At 38.9% G+C, this 11,728-nt stretch overlaps 1 protein-coding gene across 2 annotated transcripts in view; it reads left to right on the plus strand.

Moving 5' to 3' along the window:
- The first annotated feature begins 1,654 nt into the window (after positions 1 to 1,654).
- Positions 1,655 to 11,728, plus strand: part of LOC137980200 (trace amine-associated receptor 5-like) — a 12,055-nt gene continuing 1,981 nt past the window's right edge. The window contains exons 1-2 of one of the 2 annotated variants that reach the window (XM_068827594.1): positions 1,655 to 1,892; positions 1,958 to 2,053. The gene's annotated coding sequence lies outside the window, so the exon portion shown is untranslated. Of the gene's footprint in view, positions 1,893 to 1,957; positions 2,054 to 8,396; positions 8,957 to 11,728 lie in introns of those variants that run through there. The other variant, XM_068827599.1, reaches the window with a different exon arrangement.

Genomic DNA, 11,728 nt, shown 5'->3' on the forward strand with positions numbered 1-11,728 from the left:
ACTTTTGTAAGCCAATGACCCTAAATATGACGTCATCATGCCACGCCCATAGTCACGTGACCAATAAAAGAAAACTCTAAATTTGTCTTCGTGCTACGCAATTTGCGTATTTAATCGATGGTTTGATAATTTGTATTCGTTTTTGCATTCAGCCAAGCATGGTTTTCTTTTTATTTTGAAAACTGTTCTTTTTAAAGTTCCAGAGTTTCGAAGCAAGCAACCGTGGACAATTTTCCTGTCGGTGTACGTTGGATCAGTGGCTTGATCTGATCGGCGTTATTTCAAGTTGAGAAACTAAATATTTTAAGCAAGAGCCGATACAACGTAGATTTGATTTTTAGTGATGTACTATATTTCGGCTGGCCAAACCAGCCTTCTTCAGGTACAATGAGAGTTTACATTGAATTGCTTCTATGTACATATATATATATAGTAAATGGATGTTGACGTAATACTGGAAAAATGTGATAAAACATGGCAGTTACAAAGATTTTGAATTCAAATACTAAGAGTCACGGAAAAATAACGGAAATCACTAAAATAATAAACTGAAATCTAATACGTTTCTTCGCGGATATTAAGACCGTTGGGATCAATTGTCCTGCCTTTTAAAATTAAAAAAGCTTCCCTGGCCTTACGGATCGAGTCTCTGTTAGAAAATATTTTTTCGATAGGGATTAATTGCATGTCCTTGGAGATGTTGTGGGGAGAGGAGAGGAAATGTTCTGCGACTGTAGTAGGTTTGGATTTGGTGTTAGCGTTATCTAAAGTGCGGCGGTGTTCATTAAAACGGTCTTTTAAACGTCGTTTAGTTTCTCCTATGTACTGTAGATGGCATCTGTTGCATTGAATCATGTAGATAAGGTTTTTAGTTTCGCAAGTTATGTGGAAATTAATGGAGCGCGTTTCGCCAGTAGAGCAGAATTTGTAGTTGGTTAGTCCATGGAAAATGTAAGGCAGGACAATTGATCCCAACGGTCTTAATATCCGCGAAGAAACGTATTAGATTTCAGTTTATTATTTTAGTGATTTCCGTTATTTTTCCGTGACTCTTAGTATTTGAATTCAAAATCTTTGTAACTGCCATGTTTTATCACATTTTTCCAGTATTACGTCAACATCCATTTACTATATATATATATATGTACATAGAAGCATTTCAATGTAAACTCTCATTGTACCTGAAGAAGGCTGGTTTGGCCAGCCGAAATATAGTACATCACTAAAAATCAAATCTACGTTGTATCGGCTCTTGCTTAAAATATTTAGTTTCTTTTTAAAGACATAAACGATACTGAAATACCCATAACTTTTTCAAAAAAGATGATTTGAAAAAATCAATGCTTATCTATATTCAGTATTTGGGGGTGAAACGTGTCATGTAAAAAGAATTAATTCAATTTAAAGACCGCTGGAAATTTAGCTTTTTCTCAAAACCGGAAGTCAGTTCGTCTACGCATGCGCAGTTGATCTGAGAACGAGCGCGAGGAACCTAGGGGGAGGAAAAACCTTCGATGCAAACAACAGTTCGTGTGGTGACTTTTGCTTGTGAGAGGGTTTTCTTGTCGGCTCATGATATGATTACGTCAGTTACCGGAAGTAACATTTCACTTCCTTAGCAACGCGCGAAAAATCCGTCTGTGGGCCCTTAAGCGGTTTAGTTTCATATGACACTTTTGAAGACAAAGGAGTTCCAGTGTTAGACTGGGAATTTGTGTCGATCGATGTTCAAACTGACATCATTCTTCGGATTGAACGTTTGAAAAGGTTTTCAGAAGAACAGCTGAGACCAGCAGGCGTCGGGTGGCAGATAATTCACAAGTCCAGCTCTATACTGAAGGAATTGTGGAGAGAAACTTTAACGACGGTTGCAGTGCTACGTGTTAGTCGCCGTAAGTATAAACAAGTTTTGAGATTTGTACTGTCCTAGTTCCTCATTTATGCATTCTTGCTCAAGGTCTGTGGAAAACGAAGTGAAGGTCCTGGAGAGCGAAGATCGAAGAACCGGAAAACGAAGACCGATCGCCATCACTGTTTTTTCCTGAACTTGAAGGTAACGAATCAAATCTCCCGAGGTGTGGCACCTGTTCTGTGTAACGAAAACAACACGTACAATCAAAAATTGCTGCGAAGCGAGGCCCAGGTAGAGGAATAGCCGTTTACAAACGGAGGAGCTTTTGCATAGGAAAATTCATGAGTAGACGGTTTGATCGTGGCGGACACGGTGGTGTACCAGTCGAAACAGAAACTAAAGGAAAGGCAAGGTTAATTTGAACAGCAAATTGTGGCCACCGTTTTTTTTTTTTAATGTAACAATCTGCAAGGGATGAAGTTTGTTAGTCTAAATAACGTAATGAATAACCACTGCGTGTTGCACGGTTTAGTGGCAGTGCTTTATTTTGATGTCCTTAATCTGGATTATATAATCACAGATATTGGATTAAATGACCAAATGAATAGTAAGAAACAGGAAGTGTTAAAAAATTTGACCGTATGAAGGAAAATGAAACGGATGAGTGGCGTTATTTTCCTCTCTTATTTTGCACCGTGTATGACTCACATCCGTCGCTTTCGTTCCAGCTAGTATGTTACATTTTTCACTTTTTCACTTGCAGACAATTCTGACCTTTGTATTTCATCATTTGGCGTAGTTACGCCTCCTCGGTTGAATTCTAGAATCATAAGAAGAACTGTGATGAAATTGTCGTTACTCAAACTGAAGGGGTCCAAACTTAAGAATGATTAAAAAATACGATGAAACCGTAAAACACTTTATTCTCAAATGTACGTGCTGCGATTCATTCAATCGAAGCTAAGCTTGCCATGAGCTTCATTGTGGGTAGAAGAGGAATCATGAATGAATAAGTAAGGTATATTTAGCGTTCGAACATTCGGAATAAAAAAATTTACGATTCCCGTAAAGAATAACGAATACCGGAAAATGAATATCGAACAAAATTTCAGTAACGAGCAATGAGTAACTGGGAAACTGAAAATGGAAGCAATAATGAATAACCGAGATCCAATTATTCCGCTTCGACTCCCGATGCTTCAAGCTCACTGACTTTTTTTTTTGTTGTTGTTGATGAGTGCGAGCCAGATTTCAGTTCTTTCCGCGCAATTCAGACATCTGAGGGATTTTTCGATTCCCACGATCAGGTGCAAGGGGCCGGAGGTTGTGGAAATGTCTTTCTTTCTCACTTAACATTGTGCACGAATTTCAGATCAGTGGCTTGGCTTATCAGCTGGAGTTTTGTACTTTCTTTACGTTTACATTATCTCACTTCATCACGGTCTGGAAAGGGGGTGGTCCGGGTTAAATCTTGGCGCATTGACGACACTCATTCCCTCAACGAACTAAAACTGTCCCACTGACTTCAATACATCGTTGCTGTGGTTATCAATGATAAATGTTGTCAATTTCAACGAAATCTACCGCAATATTACTATCTATTAGATACACTAGTATAATTTACGTTCACTCTGCAAACCACATCACTAAATACCATGGAAACCTATTCTTGGTTTTCACGTGACGTCATCAAAATTAAAAAATAAGGAATTATCAATCCTTTTGAGATTTTAGTTTAGTTAGTTATTGGAACAGCTGAATACTTATCTTTTCACAAATTTTCAATTTGATAGGGGTTTTCGTCTTGTGATAAAGCAAGGTTGAATTTGTAATTGCATTTCTAAGCTTTTGCGTGACACGATATTAAAATTGCGGTCGAGAATGCTGTCACTTAGGTGAGAAAAGTGACCTCCCGCTGAGATTTTGCAATCTGAACAGTCCTTGTATGAGAGTAAGTACTCATATATATGTTTATGAGCCCTCAGAAGATGACTTCAGGCTTTTTATAGCGAAACTCGATGACAGCAGTTTTTGTTAGCTTCCGGCCGCCATATTTGTGCCTCTAAGAGGAACACAAACATGGCGTCTCCATATAGAGCTTTATAAATTTGAGTGAAACCCAGTGAAACATTTCTTCGAATTTCTCCCGCACGAAACATCGCACAGACCTGAACCTTTGCGAGACTGTTTGAATATTCATCTTCTTTTACCTGTTGGATTCTTGAGTTTATTGGTTGAATGGTTTTGATGATGATGTGACAGTGAAAACCGGCAATAGGTTTTGATACCTCTTAACCAACGGGTTAGCGCTAACCATTGGTTAAAGACTCTCTGTCGAACGGCATGCTTTGCGCGCGTTTGTTTAGATGTATAGCCACTCTCTTGTGACAATTTGCGGTGTCCTTGCCTACGGGCAAACGGAAGAGAAGTTGGCTTGAAGAATAGAAATGTATACTTCCAATAAATAAAGCAAAGCACATCTCTAACACCATGTCAAAGATAATCGGGTTTCATCACTTAACGCGGCCCGCGTCACGACAACGATTCAAATATAGAACAGACATCGATAAAGTACATCTGGTTTCTTCGATTCTTCGTTCTTTCGAGTTCTTGTGAAATGGATGGACGTTTGTCTTTTTGATGAAAATATGAAAAAGAAATACTATTATTTTGTTCGATAATATAAAAGGTTGAGGCAAATCAGTTGCTCAGAAAGACTCTGCTGCAACTGTTGCAATCTACACTGCAAGCAGAGTCTCCGTCGATCTTCCTAGATAAGTCGGGAAGAGGACTCGTACACAAATGGCTTGCTCACTTTTCAAAACGGAATGTAATGCGACTAGTAAATTTTAAATCGACAGCGCTACAGTTCTTTCTTAACAATCCCACTAGCCAGAATTTTCTTACTCCCAAAATCCCGACAATTTGCGACCCCATTCTAGTAACTCTGTCGGGACCTCTGTTGAAAATGCAACCCCATTATAGTCAATCAGTCGTGAAAATGCGACTTCATCCAGCGGCACATCCCCATTAGCCATTAATAGTAGGGAGTACACCCCCCCTTCCCCCCCCCCCCCCCTCGTGGCTTGATTTCAGCCAGGTTTAAGGTACGAAAGTGACTTGGGTGAAAATGTTGCTGATGACGCATCAGAGAATTAATTTGACAATAGTAGGGCGAGGACAAGGTTTGTCCTTTAACTATGACAACATCATTAAAGTCATGTGATGAAACACACAATGACGCACTATATTCAAAAAGCTTTAGCACCTGTTCGTTTTTGTCTAGAAACACAAATTACACGAGGGAAACATAGAAAACCAATCATTAATTATAGATCACGAGATTATTAGCCTTCCTTTAAAATAGGGGAATTTTTTTTTCCCCGATTGAGCTACGAAACTACACAACCGCCCAGGATCCACTTTAAACCTATACGTAGATCGACCTAAGATGATTATTTTGCTTAAAATCTTAAAGGTGTTCGTTGTGATCCATTTATTCATTAATTACATCTCACAGTGGAAACGTCTAGTGGAGACGTCTAGATTTTCGATTTCCATTTTCTTCCCTTAGTTTTAGCCATTAAAAGCGCAGAATTTCACTTCCGGCGGGGCACAAAACCGCGCGAGTACAGAAGGGTGACTGGAGATGATTGTCACGACATCTCATGAGCGCTTGTTAACATCTCTTCTTCATTCCTTTGAGATATTTTCATGTGAAGGCTTAATACGGTCGGTAGATGCACTGCATCCGGCTGCAATAACACGAACGACGAAGAAAATGATTTTTCTATCCATGAAATAGACGGTGATTCCAAGCCAAAAGCTATCAAAAGAAGAGTAAAGTGGATATCTTTCGTAGGCTTTTGGAAAACTTTCATCCTTGAAAGAAAACTTGCGTGTGGAATCGTTTGGCGCAAAATGAACCGAGCAAATCACCGCGGGGTTTTTTTTCTTTTCAGTACTGACACTCAGATTCATCCTCGTCAAGTTTACCAAAGAGACTCACTTTCCTCTTTTTTTGATAGCTTTTGACCTGGAATCACCGTAAAAGCGGTATTTCATGGATAATGGATAAAAAAAAGTCATTTTCTTCTTCTTTCTTGTTGTTGCAGCCAGATACAGCGCATCTACCGAGCGCATTAAGCCTTGCTTCACATGAAAATATGTCAAAGGACTGACCAACAGATATAAACCAGGGGCACCCAACGCGAATATAGTTCAAACATAGCATTGTCAAACATATTTTAGTATTTAAACGGTAGATATAGGCATATTTTTATCCCCTAAAATCTGTTCGGATTGCCTAGCTGAAAGTCTAGTGATCCGAAAATTATAGGGATTAAAACTTACCTTTTCGAAAATTTCAGCCAGAAAAAAGGCTTCCGAAAATTCTAATCCGTTAAAAATGGGCAATTATACCATTTTGATATTCGAAAATCCTAGGACAGGCAGGCAAGCAAGAAATTGTACTACAAATGTTCCGAAAATTCTAGATCTCAAGTCGTCTTCCGAACAGATATTTTCCGCAAATTGACGTTGGGTGCCCCTGATAAACTAGCTGTCTTTATCAAAAGTGAAATGCTGCGAGAATTGAGAGACAATTGTTTCTGCAAGTATCAAAGATATGCTATTATTATTATTATTATTATTATTGTTATTGTTATTGTTATTGTTATTGTTGTTATTATTATTATTATTATTAATATTATTATTATTATTATTATTATTATTAAGTCAGAACAAGACAATATAATAGGGACCTTAAGCACGCGTGTTTTTGAGACGCGGACGGCAACCGGAAGTGAGCTGTTTTCCCTTTCAACTTTTCTTCACTCAACCACATTTATAGTGCTAAGTATCTTTTCTCCATTAGAGATGATTAGTATAAAAATCTAGGAGAAACCACTGTCCTGCCACGCGAAATGTTCTCTTCCGGTTGCCGTCCGCGTCTCAAAAACGCGCGTGCTTAAGCTCGCTAATAACAGACAGAAGACATACCAACGGTTTTATTTTATTATAAATTACAACGTAACAGGTCGGTCTGGTACGGTTGGGATCAAGTGTGGTAATGGCTGACCAGCGTACTCGATCGGGTAAATATGTCAGCGAGATTGTCTCTGTATCTAGAGTACGTTGCTCTTGAAAAGCCTTAAGGTGCATAGCATCTTCTTCTGTCCATAGCTTATCAACTGTGTGGGCCGTCCATTGAAAAACATCACACGAGTTAGCACATAACAGAGCTGAAACACCCGTAAAAGCACATTGTCTTCCTCTAAATACGTCTCTAAAACGACGGTCACCTTGCTGAATACTGTCATTAACGATTCACGTGGCGTTTGACATTGTATAATCGTATAAACTTACCTTTATTTTCTTCTCGAAATCCTCTTAAAATCTTAAAGCATTTGACAAATCCAACAAAGCATATGCCAATCCTAAAGCATATATAGTGATAGGTCCATAGCCGCTGACCGATGTACTACGTATTCAGAAAAGGAAATATCGTTAGCCAGGAAAAATCGATCATGGAAAGCGCTCTATATACGTGCGCAGTCCTACTCGGCCAAAGGAAACACAGGGAACCGTCCAGATTAGTGCTGCTGTTCGCTCGCTGCGCTCGCTAGCAGCAACAAGCCTTCCCGAGATGACGTCACAATCATCTCCAGTTCCCCTTCTGTACTCGCGCAGTTTTGTACCCCGCCGGAAGTGAAATGCTGCGTCTTTTAATGGCTAAAACTAGGGGAAGAAATCGAAATCGAACAAAATTTTTTGCAGATGTTATCAGGAAAATGGGTTCATTCAATCAAGCAAATAAAAAAAGCTTATACATACACTTTAAGCTACACTGAAAGAAACGAAGTTGAAACAAAGAAGTGAGTTCCTGGAATCAAACTCAGGACTTCTTGCTCTACGGCCATCCTTGCTCCTGATAACAACCAGAACCGGCAATAATAGGTAATACTAGTAATAATACTAATTGGTCAGTGGATGCAAGAAGCTTGCCCAGAGAGAGTATAGGAAGCGCCACGACAACGTGACCCTGCGGGTACACTGGGAGTTGTGCAGGAAGTATGGGATAGAGTGTACTGACAAGTGGTATGACCATCAACCTTTGCCAACCGCAGAAAATGGAGAAGTGAGGATTACTTGGGACATGACTATCTACAGAGACAAAGTGCTGAAGCATAATCGGCTAGATATTACTCTAGTTCATAAAGACACACTATTGACATAACTGTGCCAGAGGACCAGAACATCACCAGAACTGAAGAGGAGAAGGTTGAAAAGTACCAGGAACTAGCATTTGAAATCAGAAGGATTCATGGAACCTCGAAATTCACAATAATACCTGTCGTGATTGGTGCTCTTGGAAGCATATCAAAAGGTGCAAAGACCTGGTTTGGCAAGCTAGATGTACCTGACTTCCTTGAAAGTGTACAATTATCGGCCATTCTTGGAAATGCTCACCTGATGCGGGAAGTGTTATGTCTCTAAGCTACGAGGAGTTGCTGAGACACAATATACATTACCCAGTAGAACTCATTAATTATATATACCTGATAATGGACGAAGCCTTTCAAGTTGTCTACCTTGGAAACTGAGGAAAACTGTTTGCACAGAGGGTGTGTAGAGTGCGTCTTTAATGTCGGACGATAGGCTGGGTCAGCATTTTCAAGTTCTGCATTCTTTGCATCGATTATTGAGCATTTCCAGTCTCAGGTTGAAACAAGTGTTTCAAAACACACAACATACTCAGCTGGTGCTACCTGGTTGTCAGCGTTATGAAATATAGCCTCAGGCGTTACGGTAGCTGAAAAGACAGTTTTTGCAACTATGGTTTTATAACTCCTGATACTCTTATTGATTAAATATACCTGCTAATGCACGGAAGCCTTTCAAGTCGTTTATCTTGAAAACTGCGGAAAATTACTCCTTGTTGATTCGCTGCATTGTTACTCTATCTTTAGTCAAGACTTGAATCTTTACTCGAGCAATACAAGATACTGAAGGAAATTTACGGTGCCGAGATGTTAATACCAAGGACCTGAATTTTCAGTGTAGCAACCTGTAGGCGAGAACTCTTGATGTTACCGTCCGTGAGTGAGTTAAAACCGTATCCATATCTTTTCTTTTTCCTGTGAATTCATGATTACTTTATATGAATTACTTATTGCAATGGTTTATCAGTAAACGTATCAAATTGTGTTCGTAAGAGCACGTAGCTCTAAAAAGAGTTTTAACTCCTATTCAGCAACTGATAAAGATTTCAGTCAAGATAAAGTTGTTTCCTTGCAAATGAGAAGCATTTCTGTGGAATATTTAGCTGCGATAGCCTTTACGATAAAAGTTAAGTTTTATGAACACATATATCCTCGTCAAGGGTGTCATTTGAAGAGTTTGGAACGAAAATAATATTAATGTCAACGAAAAATCCGACGTGCTCTATATATCGTGCGCGATTATTCCTTCTCGATCATTCGCGTTATACGCTTAAAACAAGTTTTATTTTAAGTACCCATTTTCATTGCTTAACAATTCCAATAATAAGTCCACAAATCGCCAACCCATGCAAATACGTAACAATGAACAACGAGAAGCGTTTTGCATACTGACATGGATTTTCATTAGAAATTAAACTTAAAGATTATTGCGCGGAACTTTTTCGTGGATACGAGAAACCTCTAGAAATTTAGGCAAGCCATTTTTGATTCAGCCTCTGTACTGGTAATTTGACTAGTTTCAAGCACGATGACAGTCATTCTGGAATCATTTGCAATCGAGATGAGATGAGTTTGAATTCCTTTCACCGGGGACGATTAACATCGGGAGGTAAAAACATAAGATAAATAAGTCAGAACAAGGGGACCTTGTCCTTCTTTCTCTTAATCAAGTATTTTAGTGTAGCTAATTTTCGTTTTCTGTGTTTTTGAGCACCTTGCGAAGATGTTGAATAGCCTGAATTTGTTTATTACGTTTGAATTCGCAAATTGCAATTACGAGTACTGAACAAAAGATGAAACGCTAATGAGCAGAATAGAGGAGGTTCTATTGATCATTAGAGAACTAATCTATCCTGTGGGCCAGGTGGAATCTTGCTAATGGTCTACTACTTTTCCCATGGTTGAAAATCTCTTAGGAAATTAATTAAGTTTAAATTTTCGCTCTTTTTATGCTGCAACCCGCTATCTTTCCAAGCTTTCCAATCTTTAATCGAGATCGTGGCCATCCCATAACCGTCTCGCTATTGGAAAACTGCAATTTTCCTTCTAGTTTAGTTTTAATACCAAAGCCCTCCAGTGGGGTTAAAGCTGTCGAACGAAAATTTATGCAATTGAACGTTAACAACTCTACTACTCTGATATGAATCGCTCAACTGGCAAGTTGCTTGTGATATTCCCATTGAGGATAAAAGAATTTCGATTTTTTTTAAAGTTGAAAGGTTGTGCTGTCTCTCTAATTGAAAGAAGCTCATCAACCTTTGATGACAAATGCAATTTTCACAGTTTTTTAATGCCATATTTTTTTTAGGAGGAACTTTTGGACCCTCAGGGCAAACACAACAAAAATGACTCTGGTTGACTCTGTTAAAATTTCACTGATTTTGAAAGTTGTTTTATGAATAAGGGCTTTGAATATTTTTCTGGGCATTCAGGATATGAAACATGACATTTTTTTTTTATATTGAGCACTTCTAGAACCTTCAAATCAAAGCGCAAAATTAGAAGATTCGAGTTAAGATATACTCAATGGTTTAACACAATGGTAGCTTTTGATCATCCTACCTGCGTTAATGGCCTATTTTTCACTGGGTAAATGATTTAAAAGAAATGTTGCGATGAGTCACTATGCGTAGTCCTTGCTATGGAATGAACTCTGCTCAAGAGTTCATTTCAGCTGTCATTTGTCACCGGTCTTATTCGTATTAAGGAACTGTCGGAAATAAAGCCGTCCCCTTTTTTTTCGTTGAGCGTCGAATGCGTTTGTTGAAAAAGAAAATCATAAGTAGTCTAGAAATCGAAGGCCTGCTACGCCAGCATCATTGCTACGGAGCCTGGAAAACAACAAGGCGTGAACCCAAAATCAATGTGGCGAAAAAGTTGGTTGATGTTTTTGTAAAATTAAGATATAACATGGGAAAAAAATCAACCACCGAATCTCCTATGCGGCATAAAAATAATTTAACAACGTCGTTACTTTAGTTTTTTTGAAAATGGCAAAAGTTTGGGTCGGTCGCGGACGACGCTAAACGGAGCAAAAAAAGAGGATGTCCTAAGGAAAGCAATAATTGTATCCGATGCACTTCTCTCGAGTAGTAAAATGGGTTTAAGGTCGGCAGAAAGTCCATAAATTTATCATGGCTTGTTGAATCGTTCCGGTTGCCGCTACACAGAAATGATTTTTGAGCTTCAGTTTCTGATTCTGAACACGAGTATCCCTAGGGCTACGGTAAGTAATCTCTCAACTATCGCAAAACAGATGAAGCAGATGATTATACTGAAATCATCAGTGCAAATTGAGAGTACGTTTATGGTCGTGCGAGACTAAGATGATGAAGATAGTTTTGTCGTAGTGGAATGAAAACAAGAGCTAAATATCACCCTCGATTGTTTTCGCCTTCGACTCGGTGAGCTGAGACAAAGACAATCCTGAAGTCGCTGCATGGCCTATTATCTTCTGGTCTCTTCAAGTTCTCATGCATGGCAACACCTAAGATTTCATTTGTACGGTCTTACGACCTTTGGTTTCAGGAGCTTCACTGTAAACATCACAGAACAACTGCAAGTGAAAATTAAATTGTTTAAATTCTCACCAAACAGTACGTCAAGACGGGTGTTGCAATCCGTTCTAGTCCTGGGCTAATACTTGAAATCG

Source organism: Montipora foliosa, chromosome 1 (genome assembly GCF_036669935.1).
Source record: "Montipora foliosa isolate CH-2021 chromosome 1, ASM3666993v2, whole genome shotgun sequence".
NCBI classification, from domain to species: domain Eukaryota; kingdom Metazoa; phylum Cnidaria; class Anthozoa; order Scleractinia; family Acroporidae; genus Montipora; species Montipora foliosa.